A 19,857-nucleotide genomic window follows, 5' to 3' on the forward strand; every position below is an offset into this window, starting at 1 on the left:
GGCTGAGGGATTTTCATTTGGTCTCTGAATCCTACTCCAGTTTATGGGTTACTTCCCAGCTGACTGAATGCCCTTAAGAATTAAGTCCCTGAAATGTATGAGGTCCTGCCAACTGTCTTCTTCTCGAGGGTTCCACCCAGGGTCTGTCTGGGGAGCGATCTGGACCCTGGCTGGTGTACAGCATGCCCCAGGTTGTTCTGGTTGGTCTTATCAGCTTCCTTCCTTGCATTAGTTCTAATCAATGCCCTTTATTCTCTGGAGGATAAGGTGTACAGGAGTGTTTGGACATCTGCCAAGTGGGGAAGTGGGTGTGGAATATTCCCCAGACTGAATTAAGGACTCCCCTCAAACCCGTGGATGGATTCTTCAAAGGGTCTTCCCTCAAACCCGTGGATGGATTCTTCCAGTTGTATGGCTCTGAGGATGAGAAGGGTGCATGCATGGGGGTCAGTCTCCCTCTCCATTGGGGACCTCCAGAAAGGGAAATAGTTCATTGATTCCAGAGGCCTGGAACCCCCAGAGCTGCTTTCTCATACTAGGGGTGCCAGTTTCTATTGGGGCCATGCAGTGTTGTAGAAGCAAAAAAGCTCTCTTTGTTGTCAGGTGGTGCTTGAGGAATCTCCAGTTATGGAGAATGCATCTTAATGGGGATTTCAGCAGGACAGATTGCCTGCTGTTACCCCTACCGAGGAGCTCTTATTTCTAGTCTGTTTCCAGCTCCTCAATGACCTCGTCCTAGTGTTGGTGGAGATGCAGACCCCACGAGACCTGGCCCACGCCACGTTGTCTGGGCGCTCCAACTGAAACATGAACCGATCTTCATGGAGGCTTGGAGGAGCAATGCTGTCTAAGAGGGGCTTAGTCATAAGACCCCCTCTTAAGTCAGTGACTAGACATCCCCAGACCTGCTCTGGGGCTGCAGGAGGTACTTGACGTAGGTGGGTGCTTTCCGAGAGCAGCCCCTGGAGGTAGGGTGAGGGGGGCATAGGGAATAAGGATCCTCTAGTCAGATAAATTGCCCAGAGAGCCTCTCTGACAGTCAAAGGGCTTGTCCCTGCTCCATTACAGGTAATTGGGCAGGGAGGCCAACAGCCCGCTTGGCATGTGCCCAGTTCTCCATATTCTCAGCTACAAGGGCGCAAGGACTTTGGATGACATAAGGGCCCTGGCCAGGCAAAGAGATCTTCCTGAAATCTGGCAAAAACAAGATTTTTAAGGGGCTCATGTCTCAGAGGAGGGATCCCTAGGGACCTGTGGTGGAGGGTCGTCAGGGAGACCTATCTGACAGACCTGCCCTGGCCTGGGAAGGCAAGTTTGGGTAAGGCAGACCAACAAAAGAGATGTGCCCTTGGATCTCTGACTGCACCCTACAGATGGGGATGCTGCAGGTGTTGGGGCTGTGAGCACTTTACAGTGTGCCTCACACAGACATGTGTTTCCAGTTGGCAGGGGGCCCAGTGCTCATCTGCCCTATCCATGACCGACTTTTCCTATCACAGGAGTCTTCAAGTGGTGAGCACCCCATTGCCTTTAAGTGTTAGGGCAAGGCTATCCAAGGGCAGCGGGACAAACAAGCCTACACAGGGCAGAGATGGAAGCTTCACTTATATCAAGAACTGACTAATACTCTTGACACACACAGGGAACAAAGAGATGTCCCTATTGTGTGATGGCCTCTGGAGGGCTTCCTGTCCAGTCCAGTCCCCTTTGCAGGGAACTGGTCCAACCAGATGGTCAACTGTCCAGTCTCACCCACCACTAGGGGATTGGTTCAATTTAGACAGCTAGTCACCCTGTCCAGTCCTCTACACAGAGGTCTGGCTCCAATCAGACGTCCAAGATCCTGTCCCTTAACCAGCCAACCCCTACAAGCAACCTCGGCTTTACTGGGTGAAGTGGGATCTGTGCCCCCTGCGTCACAGACCCCAGGACACCACCCCAACCTACAGTCCTTGCCATAGAAACGCCGGGGAGGGGTCTTTATCTGGGGAGCCTGCCACCTCACCCTTGGCTGCTTTTTCACCTCAGACTGAGTTCAGTGGCCTTTGCTGGCCCATAGGCTAAGGACTGGGGAAAACTGCTTAGTTATTCGGCTGGCTTTTGTCAACTCTAGGGCAGCGAGCAAAGCTTGGCTGAGTCAGCAGATGGAATGGAAGACCCAAGGCCACCCTCCTGGTGGCTTGCTAAAATTTGCTGGGGTGGGGGCAGTCCATATGACTTAATTCAGTAACAGAAGCAGTGTAGACATTCAATGCAATCCCTCCAATATTCAAAGGGCATTTTTCAGGAAAAGAGAACAAACAGTCCTATCACTTGAATGGAGGAACAAAGAGCCTGGAACAGCCTCAGCAATCCTGAGAAATAAGACATAGCTGGAGAGAGCGACCTCCCTGACTTCACACTACATTGCAGAGCTACAGCCACCAGAACAGCGTGGCACTGGCACAGAAACAGGCGGGTGGGTCAGAGGAACAGAACAGGGAGCACACAAACAAACCCATTTCTATGTTGTCAGTTAATCCACGACAAAGAAGCCAAGAACACAACACGAAGAGTGGACAATCAGTCCCCTCAATAAAAAGGTGCCGGGGGAGGGGTCTAGCTCAAGTGGTAGAGCGCATGCTCAGCACACAAGAGGTCCCAGGTTCAATCCCCAGTACCTCCTCCAAGCGGAAATCAATGAAGAAACCTAATTACCTGCCCCTCATAAAAAACCAGCAATGCAAGCCAAAAGGTGCTGAGAAAACGGGACACCACACACCAGGTAAGAATACTGGACACTGTCAACACCACACACAAAACTGAAATCCATAATTTTCCACATCAAGCCCTTCCTCTGCTGGGTCCTCTGAAAATGGAACCCCCTTGCTGTCATCACACACAAGAAGCTTCTCCTCATTTTCCCCTCACCTTTTACTCCTGTGGTGGTGCCTCCTGGTGATTCTTGAAGACATCTGGTTCCTGCCTGCACAAACTCAGTTGGTCAAGCATTGTTCTGAAGCTGAAACCATGGTGGATTCTGGAGAGACCCAGCCTCCATCAGCCGCGCGAGGAGCCACCTCCATCAGTGAGACACAGATGCACCTTGAGGATCAGAGAAGTGGGCATGGTGCCAACAGCTGGCCAGGTGGGAACTGCAGGCCACAACCGCTCAGTTCAGTGGCGGCTGTGCTCCCAGCTGGCAAGCCTGCAGAATTCAATAAACTTGAAAATTCAAACTGAAATGGAGCCAAATGTCCCCTGACTTCTCCAAAAACAGTTATAGAATAATTTATTGGAAATCATGTGCAATCAAATATCTAGACGCAAACTACAACATACACCAAACTTCACTTGAAATTGTCCATTAGGCAAATTTAAAATGCAAAAATACAAAAATTGTAGATAAAAATATAGAAAATTTACATAACCTTGGGTTTGGTTATGAAGTTTGACACAAAATTCCAAAAGTCTATACACAAAATACACACATGAACTTTAAAAATTTAAAACTTTAAACTCTATGAAGTATCTTATTCAGAAAACCAAAACACAAGCCACAAACTGAAAGAAATATATTTGCAAAATACATATCTGATAAAGGATCTGCATTCAAATTACACCAAGAAGAGTAGAAGAAACCCCATTAAAAATGGGTAAAGCTCAGAACAGACACCTGAATAAGATGATATACAGATAGTAAATAAGCAGACCAAAATATGGGCAACACCATACACCATCAGGAAATTACAAATCACAGCAGCGATGAGAAAGCACTGCGCACCTATTAGAGCTACTAAACTAAAAAAAAAAAAAAAAGACACTGCTGATTCATGGAGTATGAGGAAAAACAGGAACTTCCCTTCACTGCTGATGAAATGCATGTGCAGCTACTTTTGAAAGACATGTTGGAAATTTTTTCTAAAGCTAAACAAGGCTCATCTGAGGATCAAATACTGTGCCTCCAGTACGAGACAACTGCTTTGAAGAACTATTTTTGTCCAAACAAAATCAAGAATGTAATTAAGCATAACACTCTTATTCATAATGGCTACAAACTCAAATCAGGATGTCTTCAGTGACGCGTGCATAAACACGCTGAGGCATGTCCATTTCAAGGGGAGCAGAATGTGCCACCCCAAAATTTGCCTGTTGGCATAAGGGCTATTCTGAGCTGATTCCTTTTTTTCTTTTTTAAAGAAGATACAAGAGAATGTCTGTAAACCATGTCAAAGTTGCCCTTTTGCAAAGGAAATTTACATTCATAGTGAAAATCTCCTTTTGAAAGATTGTTACCCTCTCCATACCAGGGGTGGAAGGATGGCTAAATATCAAGACACTCTTATCCGTGGAGAAAGCTAAGACTTAAATCTACACAACAACCATACCCTTCCTTCTTTTTATTTCTAGATGAAAATAGTATTGTAGGCGATGAGCTGAGCCATTTCAGGGAGTCACTCAGTCTTCCTGGCTAGCTCCCGTGCATACAGGAGGTACACATGTCATTAAACTTCTGATCGTTTCTCTCTGGTTTAGCTCCCTCTCATTACAGTGGGATCTCAATGAAGAACAAAGGAAAATATTTTCCTTCCTTACATGCAATGGAATTGTCTTCAGAAATATAAAGGAATTGAGCATCAACTCATGCACAACACAAGGATGAATCTTACATATGTATTACTAAGTGAAGAACCCAGTCTGAGGAGGCTACACACTGCATGACTCAATTTATATGACATTCTGGAACAGGTGAAAGAGAGATGGTAAACAGGTGATGGGTGGGTTTGAAATATTCCATATGATACTTTAGTGATGGATGCCTGCCACTATGCATTAGTCTAAACCCATAGGTTTTTACAGCCCAACAAATAAGTCATAATATATTCAAATTTTGTTATTTGCAATGTGAGAGTACCACAGCATGCATTCATTACAGAATTAAAAGAAAACTGATTTAGAAATACATGGAAAAAACTCACTTCTGGTGGTGGGACAAAATGTCCTGACCTCAATAACTTTGGATATAAATGGAATCTGTAGACTGAAGGCAAAATGTACTTGTACTTAAACAGTGGACTCTATTTTATAAAGTTCTCACCCTGGGGGTAGGGCTAAGAATGCTGAAATCACTATGCCTACAACCTAGAAGGGAGAAAGCAGTGGATTCAATAAATAACAGATGATGGAAGCAGGAAGTTACAGGTAAGCAAAGGGCGAGAAGGTTACAATGTCCAGGTAATAATGGATCAGGTTGGTGACATCTATATAAACTCATCTTTAGCCTAACATGGTTACAGACAGTTCCACATAGAAACATATATAATTAGGTGTACATGCATAGATTGGAACACATGCATCTATTCCCTCGCAAGGTCAGTTGAGTTCATTTAGCTTCCAAATGTAAGTTTATAATACCATCCTCTAATAAAAGGAAACAGGGGCCTTTGAAGAAATGGCTGCTACTAAATGACTGCTAGTAAATCGATGAGCCAGTATCAGAAGGTAAAGAAGCACCAAGAAATGAAAACCCATAAGGTGCCATCAACAGATGACTGGATAAAGAAGATGTGGTACATATAGACAATGGAACACTACTCAGCCATAAAAAAAGAGTCAAATAATGCCATTTGCAGCAGCATGGGTGGACCTGAAGATTGTCATTCTGAATGAAGTGGGCCGGAAAGAGAAAGAAAAATGCCACATGACATCATTTATATGAGGAATATAAAAAATAACAACAACAATAATAAGGCAGAAATGAACAACTTACTATTTGTAACTAAGATGACTGATTTTTTGAATACACTGTGTAAGCACCTTTGACTGTCCTTTATGACTGAATTACTACCGCATTCTGTTGATTCTTATTTTGCACTTGGCTTTATTCCTTTGATAACTATGTAAGTTTAAAAAGGCTAAAGCTCTAATCTGTTCTTAGAAATAATAATTGGTATATATATGCACACTAAAAAATGTGCAGTATGTCGTATATATGTATTGACATGCAATATAATGTGTATGTGCAGTCGAACGGTAGTAATTCTATGTAACAGAACTGAAAAGGGAGAAAGAAAAACCCATAAGATGGAACTGTGTCAAATGAGACAACGGAGAAAGCTCTCAGTATCCAGAGCAAGAATGAATTAAGCAATCACATACTGCACCGCTGACTTATAACCAAAAGCATAGGTGTCCACACTAGTGAGATAAATGATTGCAAAGACTTTTTAGGAGTTGGGTTGAATAGAAGTGTCCCATGTAGAAGCATTCGAAGCACAGCACACAGCCAGTGTGTGCCAAGTAGATGGGCTAACTCCCCTCCCCTGAAGTGTGGGCTCCACATACTGACTTTCCCCTAAATAGGACACACAGAGTGAACATGGGGTAAAAGTTAACTTCACAACAGGGAAAACTGAGAGCATGCCCTCAGCCACGTGACCAAAGTTAACATTAACAGTGATAAGTTCCCCTGAGAGCTGTTCCCTTGACACAAAGAGATCAGAACGTATTTGGCCTCTATGATCTGCTCCCTCAACACCCATAAACCCAGTCTAATCACAAGAAAAATACCAAGTAAATTCCAGTGTGGGACAGTCTACAAAATACCTGGCTAGTCCTCAACTGTGTCAAGGTCACAGACACAAGAAACCATCAGAGCCCAGAAGAGCCCAAACAGAGATGATGACTGCATGTCATGCGTGAACGGGATGGGATCCAGAACACACCCAGGAGGAACCATGGGAACCAGAATAAAACAGGGACTTCAGTTAATAACAACATATCAATACTTGTTCATGCATTGTGATAATTCTGCAGGAAGCTAAAAGAGAGGAAAATTGAAAGTCAAAAAGAGAAATCCATTGTATCAAATTGGAAATGTAGAGGAAATGGGTGATTTTGTAATAAAAACTCATTAACAAAATGAACCTAAAATAAGGAAAATACAAACAGACCAATTAGCCACTCAGGAGCCTCTATCCCTGCTAGTTGTCCTCCCATTGTTCTGGGGTTCCCCCCAACATGAAAAGTAACAGAGATGTCTGACAGCACCCTAAGATCTGCCCCCTCCTGCTGACTTCACCCCCTTCCCCCAAGCCCCACTGGATGAGGACTCCTTGCGGGGGTGCGTGGATCTCAGCAATGATTGATTCTGATTGGTCAGGTAGGACTTTTCGTTGCAAGGGGCTGGACACAGTGACTGATGTAAAATAAATTAGTACATTTTTAGTGACAGAACTTGAGTAATACTTGCAAGAAGTACTTATAGATAGAAATAAAGTAATACTTGGGCCATTTGTCCTCCTAAGCACCCTTTGGTGGCTCCATTCACAGGTACAGTCTCTGTCACTGCATCTGGGCCCCCAGCAACCCCAGCCGGACACATATTTACCTTCCCTTTACCAGAAAAGGTTGCTTCTTCCCTTGAGTTCCATGAAAATTCACATTTTTACATGCCTTTGGCTTGGCTTGGTTCACATCTCATCCTTGAACCCATCAGACCACCATGAGGATGGAACACGGGGATGGCTAGACGAGGGTCATACACTCATCTTTGAATTGGGTGGACTATGAGATCAACTATGCCAGTGTGTGGACCAGAAGGAGGTGAGATGTAATCCCAACAGCTGAGGTGCTGCGGACAGACGCCGGCCTGGGGAAAGCAGCAGGTTCCACGTCACCGACAGCCCACTGCACAGCTGCAGGTCTGACACCTAAGGAAGGAGCAATTTCACTTAGGGGCAAGGGCTGCAGCTGCCCATCCAGTGCCCTTGCTGTCCTCCCAGGATGGCGAGAAGACCTTCCACTGGCTGAAAAAGCAGCATGCTGGGGGAGTAAACTCAGGGCTCCTGCCTTTGGCAGCAGGCCCTCGCAGCTCAGGGGCTGGCCAGGAATAACCTGCAGCCACTGCGCCCTTGGAGGGCACATGGACCTCACTCCTGCCCCTGGGAGGCGGGAGCCCAGGCATCATTACTTCCCTCTGACCACATTAGTCACCCACCTGAGAACACATTTGCTCATTTTCCAGGCTCTTCTCCCTACTTTACAAAGAGCAGAGACCAAATGCTAGGGTGGTAAGGAAACTCTTGCTCAGTGAAGCAGTGGGAGTCTCAAGGATTATTCTATACCACACACAATACCACAGTTGGTGGCTCTCCAGAGACCACAGGGTATGGGCCAAGGGTGCACATAGCTCCCCATCCATATGGTCTCAATGTGAAACTGCCTCTTGGGAAAACCAAATGCTTCCATATCTTTGATTCTCAATGAATATGACTGTCAATCTTTGTTACAACCAGGAGGTCTAAGGACTACAGGGCCACCATCTGTATGTACTTGTCATGACCAGGGCTACATGCAACAATTGGAGGGTTATCACTTCTCCTGGAAGGCTAAAAGGCTGTGAGGGTGGAAGATTTAGTCTCAACGACATGGATGTTGGGAACTGAAACATCCCAACGGGTGGTCTAAGCTGCCCAGGTAGCTGGTCAGTTACTCAACAGAGCAATCAGCTCAGTAACTGGCCACAGGGGCTTGAGGGGCCAGGGCCAACCTGAGCTGGAGGACCGTGGATGTTTGCCTGGATGGCCGGAGGCCAAGGGCTGGTCTGAGACCTGAGTGTCCCACACCCAAGCAAATGGGAAAAGGATGCATCCTGTCCCAGGAGGGCCCCCCAGCCCTCAAGAAGGTAGCACCTGGGGACAGGCAGCTTGATGCACCAAGTCCTGTGCAAATCAAAACACGCTTGCTGTGTGTCCTACATGTCAGGGCTGTGCTGGACTTGGAGGTGCCCAGGAAGAGAGGTACCAACATCACCCTTCCCAGATGGGAAGGCAGAGGGAAACCCTGAGTGACCTCTGAGGCCTTCATGACCTTTGACTGAGGCTGAGTTCAATTTCAAACAATGAATGACCAGAGCAGACATTTCATCATTGTCTATCAGAGCCCAGGACTGGAGGGGCAGAAAAACAATGGCCAGGCTCAACCTCGACCCTGACCCTAACCTGTGACCCTGACCCTAAGCCCTGACCTAACCTTAGCCCTAACCTGTGCCCTAAACCTGCACCTTGCCCCAACTCATCTCATATCCTGCCTGAACCCTAACCCTACACCAACCCTAACACTCGTACTCTAACTCAGGGCCCTGACACCCTGAGGCCAAAACCATAAACCTTAGCCAATAAACAAAACCATATCCATAACCAAAACCATAATCATTAACCATGAAATGTATTCATTAACCACACACATGAATAAGTCATAAGCATACAACCTAAACTGTAACCAAAACCACAAAACATACCTCTGTCACAACCCCGTCAGTGGCTGCCCTGCTCCTAGTCCCCCACACCACTAACACCAGCCAAATCTAGTAAACGCACACAAAACGTAACAGAATGAACTGCACCGGCACCCCTTATAAACAGGGATGGAAGGACCCCCGCAAAACAAGAGCGACACGAAACCAACAGAACATTAAAGAGATGACGCCATAAGCCAGCACCCCTGCATCAGATATTCCAGGCTGTTCAACGTGTTAAAACTAAGCAATGTATTAAACCATAATAAAGGCGCGGAGCCAAAACACACAACCCTATCAATTATCGCAGAAAAAGCTACCATCAAAATCCAGTGTTATTTCATGATATAAATACTCAAGAAAGCATGAAAAGAAGGAAATTGGTTCAATGTGGAAAACAGCAGTCTACAAGCCACAGCAGTCCTCGTGCGCAGTGGTGAAGACTGAGAGCTGTGCTCCTGAGATCAGGAACAAGGCCAGGAGGCCGGCCCTCACCGCTGCCAGCAGTGTGCTCGAAGTCCTACCCAGTCTTGGGGAAAGGAATAAGGCATCCACACGTGAATGGAAAAATTAACACTCTGGCTATTCACAGAACACTGATCACATCATCTTATAGAAAAAATTTCCTAAAATCAAGAAAAAATTATTTGAGCTAGTCACCTAATTCAGCAAAGTTATAGAATAAAATATCAATTCATGAAAAATCTATCTTATATGTACACACTACCAATAGATAGTCTGAAAATGAATTTATGAAAACAATTCCATTTTGAATAATGTCAACATTAATATTTAGGGATATATTTAATTAAGATACAAGACTGTCTTTATGTAGGCAAAGTTGTCTGCATGTTTGAAATCACTTGAAAGTAAATTACTTTTCAAAACACTGTCAGTACCATGCCAGAGAAGAAGGGAAAACATTGAACTTCAACATAGAGATCCGGTTCACCCATTGCACACGTACTTTAGAGGCACTGTGGGAAGATCACATTAGGAGCCACAGTCATCTGTGTTGTGGATGGTCTGGATGTGGTAGAAATAGTAGGATTTTTAATTTCCAATTTCCCACATCATTCCACCAAAAATCTATGAGAAATAATAAGTGAATTCAGTAAAGTTAAAAAAATTCATAGAAAGGAAACAGTTGTATTTCTAAACACTAATAATGAACCATCAGAAAAGAAAGAAAACAAGCCTATTTACAACTGCATAAAAAAAAACACTAAAATACTTAGGAATAAATTGAACCAAGGATGTGAAAGCTCTGCACACTGAAAACTTTGAGACATTAATGAAGAAATTGAAAAAGACACAAATAAAGAGTAAGATAGTCCATACTCATGGATGAAAGAATTAATACTGTTAAAATGTCCCTTCTACCCAGAGCCATGCACACAGTGAATGCACCCCTGCCACAATCCCAGTGGCCTTCTTCAGGGAAATGGAGCCGCTCACCAAGAACCCAGAGTAGCCAGAGCGGCCCTGAGAGAGGGGAACAGGCTAGGGGCATCTCCCTCCCTGACTCCACACTAACTACAAAGCTAGTCACCAAAACAGCATGGAATTGGCACAGAAACAGGTGCCAGGACCAGAGGAACAGAACAGAGAGACTGGAAATAAACCCACGGGGACAAGGTCAGCTAATTTATGACAAAGGGACCAAGAACTCATGAAGGGGAGAGGACAGTTTCCACAGGAAGCAGTCACGGGAAAGCTGGGCCCCACATGCTGTCTACAGTGCACACAAAACTGAGTAAAACTTGGTTTTCCACTCCAAGCCCTTCCCGGGTCCCCTAAAGGCCCCTTCCAGCCATCAGCTAAACACAGGGTCCTTCTCCCCACTTTTCCTCACCTTTTCCTCCTGGAAGCACCTGAGTCATTAGGAAACCCAGCTCCTGTCAGTGTGGATACAGCCCTGTGTGGTCCTGCAGCCGCAGGGCTGGGGGGTCCTGGGGAGATGGAGCTTCTGCTGCATAGACGCTGACCCACTGAGTCCCAACACCAAGCCCAGCTGGTGCCTGAGACACAATTTGCTCTCAGTCGCCCACAGAGCCAAGTCTGTGGCCAGATGTGTATGTGCTGTGGGTCAGAGGCACAGGCTTGGCGCCTCCTGTGGTCAGTGTGGGAAATGGAGGCCAAGCTCAGTGGAGACACCACTGCCACTGGTTCACCGACCCACTGAACCCACTCAACTGTGGAAATTCAAACTGGAATGGAGCCAAATGTCCCACAACTTTTCCAAAATAGTCATGGAACCATTCTTTGGAAACCATAAGGCATGAAATGAAGGCAGACCCAAACTTTAGAGCTTACAGTAAATTCACTCAAAAGTATTCACAGACAAATTTTAAATGCAAAACTTTTCAAAACTATGGAAGGAAACAGAAGAAAATCGACATGAGCTTGGGTTTGGTCATGCAGATCATGAGCTTTGAGCTTTAGCACACAACACAGAAAGGCAATCCGGACAGAAAAACAAGGACTACCATGTACTTTTTAAAAAAAGATTAGATTTCTACTCTGTGAAATACCTTATTCAGAAAATAAAAGTTACAAACTGGGAGAAAAATAGTTACAAAGTTGCAAACACACATCTAATAAAGGATTTGTCTCAAAATACACAAAGAGCTCTAACACAAACAGCCCCATTAAAAATAGGGAAAGATTTGAATGAACACCTGGCCAAAGAAGATACAAAGAAAGTAGGCAAAAATATGCCTGGGACTTTGGGGGAAGGGAGGCAGAAAAATAGACCAGCTCAGCTCCCTGAGTCATGTGTGAGCCTCGACAAATTCCTGTCCGTCCTGGGCACCTCAGACAGATGTAGAAAGAGAAAGGGGAGAGGACCAGTTATACACAGACCTAACTAACCCTGACCCCTCTTGCCAACTTGATTCAGTATGGTTTAGGAAGTCCTAGCCATAGTAAATAGATTTAAAAAAAAATAAGGAATCCAATGGAAGAGGGAAAGGTAACACTGTCATTTGTTTGTAGATGACATGATATAATTCTATGTAGAAAATTCTGAAGACCACCCAAGAGCAAATAGATCTCATCAGAAAATTTATTTCGGTTGCAGGATACAAAATTACTTGACAGAAATGGATTGCATTTCTTTTCTTTCCCTTCCTTCCTTCCTTCCTCCCTCTCTCTCTCTCTCTCTTTCTTTTTTTTAAACTCTGGGAGAAGTTGGCACAGGTCTTGGGATAGTTCTTTTTTTTCTTTATTTTTTCAAAGTTAATTATTACTGTCAGTGAGCATGGTCTCCACACAACCTCAGTTAAAACAAAATTACCAAGGAAAAGATTGGTACACTTAAATACATAAAAATCTGAAACTTTTCCATACCAAAAATTGTAAAATCACATGTCAAAAACAACCAGAAAAAAATTTGTGATGACAAAAGCTTATCATCTCTCACAGGAAAATGTTTCTACAAGTAAAGGAAAAACACACATACCTGCATAGACACACAACAGAGACACAAGCCAAGGAGCATGAACAAACAAAAAAAGCACTGGCTCATGAACACAATTTTTAAAATGTTCAATATCATCAGTAATCAAAAATGCAAATTAAAGCAAGATTTCATTATCTGCCAATAATACTACCATTTTTTTAAAAAGCACCCACACAGATGCGCGGAACTGCCAGTCCTCCCTCACCTTACCCCTGACCCCTCCTAGAGTGGGGCATTTCCGAGTGCCTCCTCCAGGACGGAGTCCAGCAGGGATCGCCCCTCACACAAAGGTGTCTTTACTTCCTTGGTCCAAACTTTATGGGCCCGGCAGCTGGACCACCCACAGTACAGCCAAATGCTTAACACCCTAAGGACACTGCTGGGGGGACGAGGCTGCGGTCACATCTGCATCACCAACAAAACTTTATCGAAAAGGATGTAGTCAAGCCCATGCACTGAGACTGGCCAGGCATTTCCACATACGTTGCCTCCTTGTAACAATAACTGGGTGTTTTATCCTTGCTTGACAGAGGAAGAAAAGTGGGGTTTAGTTGACCAAGACCTTAGATTCTTATCACAGCTCAAAGGAGGCAGCGTCAGCCTGCGGGACACTGTCCCCTGCTGGACGAGAGCTCAGGTGGGCGCTGGGGCCCTGGGCATCACCAGTCTCTGCCCATGAGTATTAGCTCATTGGGTTCTCACCCAGGCCCCTTCAAGGCAGTGGTCCTCAAACTCTGCTGCGCATCACGATGTTATTAAGATGGAGGAAACTGAGGCACAAGTTGGAGAACTGCTCCCAGTTCCACAGCTGGCTTGCCTGGGACAGGAACCTGGGCCGTCTGACTGCAGAGCCTGTCTTCACTGCCGTCCTCACAGCCCGCACTCGCAGCACGGGTCAGGGTGAGGATGCCAGCGATGACGTTAGAAAGACTTACTTTAAATCCCAGCTCACTGCTTGCTGGCTGGAGGACCTGAGCAGGAGGGTTGGGCCCGCCCAGAGAGGTTATGTAACCAACTCAAGGTCACACAGCATGTTAGCACCCAGGCGGGGACTGGAACTCCGAATCCTCACTCTCAGCCCAGGAATTTGAGTCCTCACTCCTCCAGAGAGGATGATCATTTCCTGCCTGAGGCCTGGGGCTTTGACAAGCTGAGTCCCACCCTGCCCATTTCTCAAGAAAACCTTTTCTGGCTCCTCGTCTGTGAAGGAAAGAAGATGTACTTTCTGCCTGACAGGTTGCTCATGAGGATGAAATGATCAAAGACATAGAGAGCACTTGAAACACCGGCTGGCCCTGAACAAGGACTGGCTCCCCTGTCAGCTTCCTGTGGCTGCCGTAACAGCCCCACAACAGCAGAAATTGACCCGCTAGCAGTTACGGAGGCCAGAAGTCAGAGGCCAAGGTGTCAGCTCCCTCTGGGGGCTCTGGAGATTGGGGGGATCCTGCCTTGCCTATTCCAGCTTCTAGTGACCCCAGGCATTCCTTGGCTTGTGGCCACATCGCCCCAGGTTTGGCCTCTGTCTTCAGATGGCCCCATCTCTGTGTCTGTGACTTCAGTGACCTTCTCATAAGGACATCAGTCATTAGATTTGGGCCCATGCACATCCAAAATGATTTCTCTCAACTAATTACACCTGCAAAGCCCCCCATTTCCAAATAAGTTCACATGCTGAGGTTCCAGATGGATGTGAAATTTGGGAGTACACTGTTGCAGATGGACTCATGTCCCTCCAAAATGCATATGCTAAAGCTCTAACCCACAGTGGGACTGTACTTGGAGATAGGGTCTTTAAGGAGACACTTGAGGGTAAATGAGGGCATGATGTGAAGTCCTAATCTGATAGGACCGGTGTCTCTGTAAAAGGAGACACCAGAGTTCTCTCTCCCTGCCTTGTGAGGACGCAGGGAGAAGGCGGCCGTCTGCAAACCAGGAAGAGCACTAGAACCCAATGCTGATGACATCTTGATCTTGGACTTCTAGACTCCAGAACAGAGAGAAAATCAATGTCTGTGTGTACGACCCAGGGGGCTTTGACATTGCGGCCTCAGCGAATTCACAGATGCCGCTGAGCCCAGCACAGCTGCCGTTGAACAGGGTCTACACTCCCTGCCCATCTGCAAAGTCTGCCAGGGCTGCCCCCTGACTCCTGTCCATTTGGTGCCGGCCTCCTGCTTCAAAGCCCATCTCAGGCATCGCTTCCTGTGGAGGGGGGCTGTCCTTGACCCGGTCCTCCCCCCAGCCATCTCTTGCCCCTCCTCTCTGCACCTGTCAGCAGGGATGTTATAAAGGGAGCCAGCTCAGATTGGGCACATTGTCCCGGGTGTCAGCTGCTATCCAAGGACTTCACACGTATTCCATGCTCACACCACCACTGAGAGGAAGGGTATCACTGGCCCCATTTCACAGATGGGAAAACTGAGAACTAGTGAGGCCACAAGCAAAGAGGGAGGAGAGCCAGAGTGCAGGCACTCTGGGTGCAGCTGGACCTTCTCCTGGTCACCACTGCGGCACCTGTTACCTTCCTTCCTGACTGGGCCCCCACTTCTGCCTTCCCGACAGCTCTGGGTGCTGCCTGGGGCTGGGGATCTGTCTGTCCTGCTCATCAACATGTCCTGGGAACCCTAGTGGCTCAGCTGCTCTCTCCTGTTCTCTCAGAATCAGCCCTCATTCCAGAGCTGCATGAGGTTGCCCAAGGAGAAAGAGGTGATGCTGACACTTGAACCCAGGCCTCTGTTTCAAGCCCAACCCTCCTTCATCACGGCTCTACACTCACGATGCCCACAAAAGACGGCCTATTCCCATCATGGGTCAACTGACTTCCAAAGACCTTTGCCTCTAGGGAGGGACATTTGGAGGTGAGGGTCCTGAGCATCTCAGAAATGGAAGAGGCCTCAGATATGACCTGGACCAACCTCCTTGGCTTCTGTCTAGGTCACCCAGACAAAGAGTGCCAAGGTCTTGGGGTCCCCGGCCCAGGAGGACGTGAGGTTCTCATGCATGCCCAGATCCTGGGTTTCTCTGCCAGTCCCGCCTGGAGGTCACGTACCTGGCTGAGCATGGCCACGGCTCTGTTGCTCTGATGTTCTCCTCTTCTGGGTCATTCTGCTGCGGCCTCTGCTTCTCCAAGACTTTGTAAAAAGCCTGGAGGAACTCCTCAGGGTCGGCGGTCCTCGGCCCCTTGGCCAGGATGCGCCTTGGTTCCTCCTCCTGTGCCAGCGTGAGCTTTTCTGCCCTCTCAGCCTGGTGAGCCAGGGAGGCCAGGACCAGGTCTTCACCTCGCTGGACTAAGCCTTGGTGGACGTGCTCGGCCTCCTCCCCGAAGGGCTTGTGCTGCTGGGCCAGCAGCTCCTCCTTGTGCCGCCCGGAGAGCTGCCCTTGACGGTCAGCAGCTCCAGGCCATGGGAGACGTGGTCAGTCGGCATATGGTCTGCTCCTGGATTTGCAGCTTCAGGAACTCAGTGGTTTTGCCATGTGCGCCCACCCCACTGTTCTCTCCAGGGTGTCCAGAGCCTGCAAGTCCTGGGAATCAAGCGGGAGCCCTCTGGCTGCCATCATTCTTTCTGTGGGAGTCGACAGGAGCTGGCGGGCTTTGATGTGGAACACTTCAACTGGTCCACACCAAGGTGCTGGATGTTTTCCATCTGTTTCCAGAAAGCTTCCATGTTATCTATTAGCTGCTCAGAATATTCACGCTCTTTCTTTTCTATGTCTGCCAGGGCAATGTATTCAGTCACCAGCACCCAACGTCTACCGTGTTTCAGAGTCTGACCTGAAGTCTCTTCTCCAATTCCTCCAAATTATTTTCTTGTTTTGAAAGACTCTTCTGGTGTAATTCATCGTCAGACTTCTTTATAGGAAGAAGATAAAAGGCACGTTTAAAAATTCTGCATAAGCATCAGGTGCTTCTCCTGCCTGAATGCGGCATCCAGATGAAGCACATCTCTCAAGTGAAGGTTGGAGATGCGCAAGCAAAGGTCCACACTCTCGCAGGTCACCACCTTGGGGAAGCTGCTCGCCTGGAGGAAGGTGCGGCCGAGGAGCTGGTCGTGCTGGCAGCCGAGTGGATGCTGGACGAGGAGCTACAGTCTTCCTTCTCCGCCTGGCTCAGGCTCCCCAGGCTGCTGGTTCGGCAAGACCACCGGCTTTTAAATGTTCCTGCAGAGATGGGTTGGAGGAACCGTCGGCCAGAGGCTGGGACTTCTGATGGGACAGATGGACGACTTCTGCCTTCAGTGCAAATGCTGTGATATTGCCGTTGAAAGATGGCTCGCATCCGTCCAGAGCCTCCTGTCCCTGGACATGGGCACTTCTCTCCTCCTCCTCCGGAATAGGGAGCTGGTTTCCAACTGGGTCTGTGCGTGAGACTCCAGATTCTTGAGCAGGCTCTGAGTGTCCTCTTTCTGATGTGGTGGCTGCAGGCAGGCCGCGGCGCAGCAGAGCCAGAGGCTGAGGCTGAGGCCGAGGTCCAGCGTGGCGTCCAGCAGCACAGCCCCCGCCAGGTCGTCAGTGCGGGACTTGGCCCTGGTGGGGCCAGGGGTGCAGGGGCGTGCTCTGCCGACCTTCCCGGCCAGTGCAGCCTCCCTTCCTCCTGCTCCTCCCCCTGGCTTGCATTTCTATGCACTCACAGCAAACTATCAGAATCAGATACAAAGTAAACAACCCACTGCCAACGACCTTAACAAAAATAAAATAACTAGGAATATGTCATCAAACCCAGGAGGTGAAATAACTGTACTCAGAAAACTTGAACACACTGATGAAAGAAATTTAAGATGACAGAAACAATGGAAACATATACTGTGCTCGTGGAGTCATATTGCTAAAGGGATTCCACACCCCAAACCAATCTGGAGATTTGATGTCATTCCTATCAAAATACCAACGGAATTTTTCAAAGAGCCAGACAATAATCTAAAATGTGTATGGAAACACAAAGGAGCCTAAATAATTAGCACAACTAAGAAAGAAGCACAGATCTGGACATATCACGCTCTGAGATATCAAACTGTAGTGTAAGCCTATATTCACCAAGACAGTATGGTATTGGCACAAAAGGGACACAGGTAAGTCCATGGGACAGAATTAAGAACCCAGAAATAAGCCCATGCCTGTGTGGTCAATGCCACTATGAGAAAGGAGGTGAGAACATACAAAGGGGAAGAGACAACCTCTTCCCTAAGTGGTGTGGGGAAACCTGCACAGCTACCTGCCCAGGAGTCAGACTGGCATCCTTCCTTGCACAATCTACAAAAACAGCCTGAAAATAAATTAAATTCTTCAATGTAAGACCCGAAGCCAGAGAACTCCTAGAAGAAACCGTAGGCAGCACACGCTTTCACATTGGTCTTAACGGTATGTTTTTTGGATCTGTCTCCTCAAGCAAGGGAAACAAAAACTGAAGAGGCCAATGGGACTCCATCCAACTGAAAAGCTTCTCAACAGCAAAGGAAACCATTCATATAATTAAAGGCAGTCTAATGGACGTGAGAAAATATTTGCAAACAATACATCTAACAAGGGGTTCATATCCAAAACAGACCAAGAACTCACACAACTCAACCACCCAAAACAAAACCCCAATTTAATCGTTGGCAGACGACCAAGCATTTTTTCCACAGAATATACACAGAGTAGCCACAAACATGTGAAATAGTCCACATCACCTATCGTCAGGGGAATGCAAACCAAAACTGCAATGATATTATCCCCTCACACCTGAAAGAATGGCTGTCATTCAAAGGACAACAAACAAGGCGAGGATGTGGAGAGAAAGGAACCCTCGTGCACTTCTGTTGGGAACGTTCATGGGCGCAGCCACTGTGGAAAACAGAACGAATGTGCCTCAGAAAATTAAAAACAGAGCTGCCGTGTGAGGCAGGGATTACACCTGGGGGTATCATTCTGAAGGAAACAAAAAATTGTTCATGGCAGCTTTACTGACAATGATACAGAAGACACCAAAGTGTTCATTGATTGATGAATGGATAAATAAGGTTTCATACACACACACACACACACACACACACACACACACACACACACACACACAGAATGTATATGACTCAGCCATAAAAGAGAATGAAATCTTTTGACATGAGCAGACCTAGATGGTATTATGCTAAATGAGATATGTCAGACAGAGAAAGAGAAATGTCCTGTGATGTCACTTTTATGTAGAATCTACAAAACAAAACGAATGAACACAGCAAAACAGACGTGGACACATTGATCCCAGGAACACACTGGTGGTGGCCGGGGCGGGGGGCATGGGTACCATAGATGAGAAAGATTGAAAGGTACAAACTTCCAGTTATAAAGCAAATGTCATGGGGTTGTGATGTTCATCATAGGGAATAGGTCCCATAATAGGGTCCATAATAACATTGTATGGTGGCCAATGGTAACTAGACTCACCTTGCGGATCATTTTGTCATGTATAGAAATGCTGAATCACTATGTTGTATATCAGAAGACTAATATAATATTTTCCATTAATTATGCATCAATTTTTCTTAAAAAAAAAAGAAGAAAAAATAGTATCAAAAAAAGAAGAGTGTAGTGAAATAAAGAGATGTCAGATAAAAACTTTGCAAGGATGCAAGCTGACAGGACAATGTCTGCTAAAGTTTGTCTCAGGTGGCCGAGACAAACTGAGGACCTGAAGAGGAGCAGCCATTGGATACCACTGGAATGCTGGTGTCTTTGTTTAAATAGGCTTCATTATTTTATAAAGCAGTTTTGAGTTCACAGCAAAATTGGGTGGAGTACAGAGAGGTCCCACACCCCTCCTGCTCTGTTCTTGCTGCTCCCCACCCCACCCCACCCCACCATCCGCTGACACACACACAGGTGCTCAGAGCCTACTGCTCCCCAACAGCATTCTGTGTATTGGTCATGACTGATTAATCTGCATGAACACATCATGGCACCAGAGTCCAGGCCTTATGTCAGGTTTTCTCCTGGTGATGCACATTCTGTGGGTTCTGACAAATGTACCTCACCCCGAATGTGTCACATCGCAGTTTCGCTGCCTTAAAAATCCTCTGTGCACGACCATCCCTCCATCCCACAGCAAGCCCCTGGTGTTGCACTGGTCCTTCCATCCTTTCTGTGG

General features: G+C 46.7%; 1 pseudogene; it reads right to left on the bottom strand.

Annotated features, from left to right (window-relative positions):
* Positions 1-889: 889 nt before the first annotated feature.
* Positions 890-19,639, bottom strand: LOC102535395 (evC complex member EVC pseudogene; annotated as a pseudogene).
* Between the last annotated feature and the right edge of the window lie 218 nt (positions 19,640-19,857).

The sequence above is a fragment of the Vicugna pacos genome, chromosome 27 (genome assembly GCF_048564905.1).
Source record: "Vicugna pacos chromosome 27, VicPac4, whole genome shotgun sequence".
NCBI classification, from domain to species: domain Eukaryota; kingdom Metazoa; phylum Chordata; class Mammalia; order Artiodactyla; family Camelidae; genus Vicugna; species Vicugna pacos.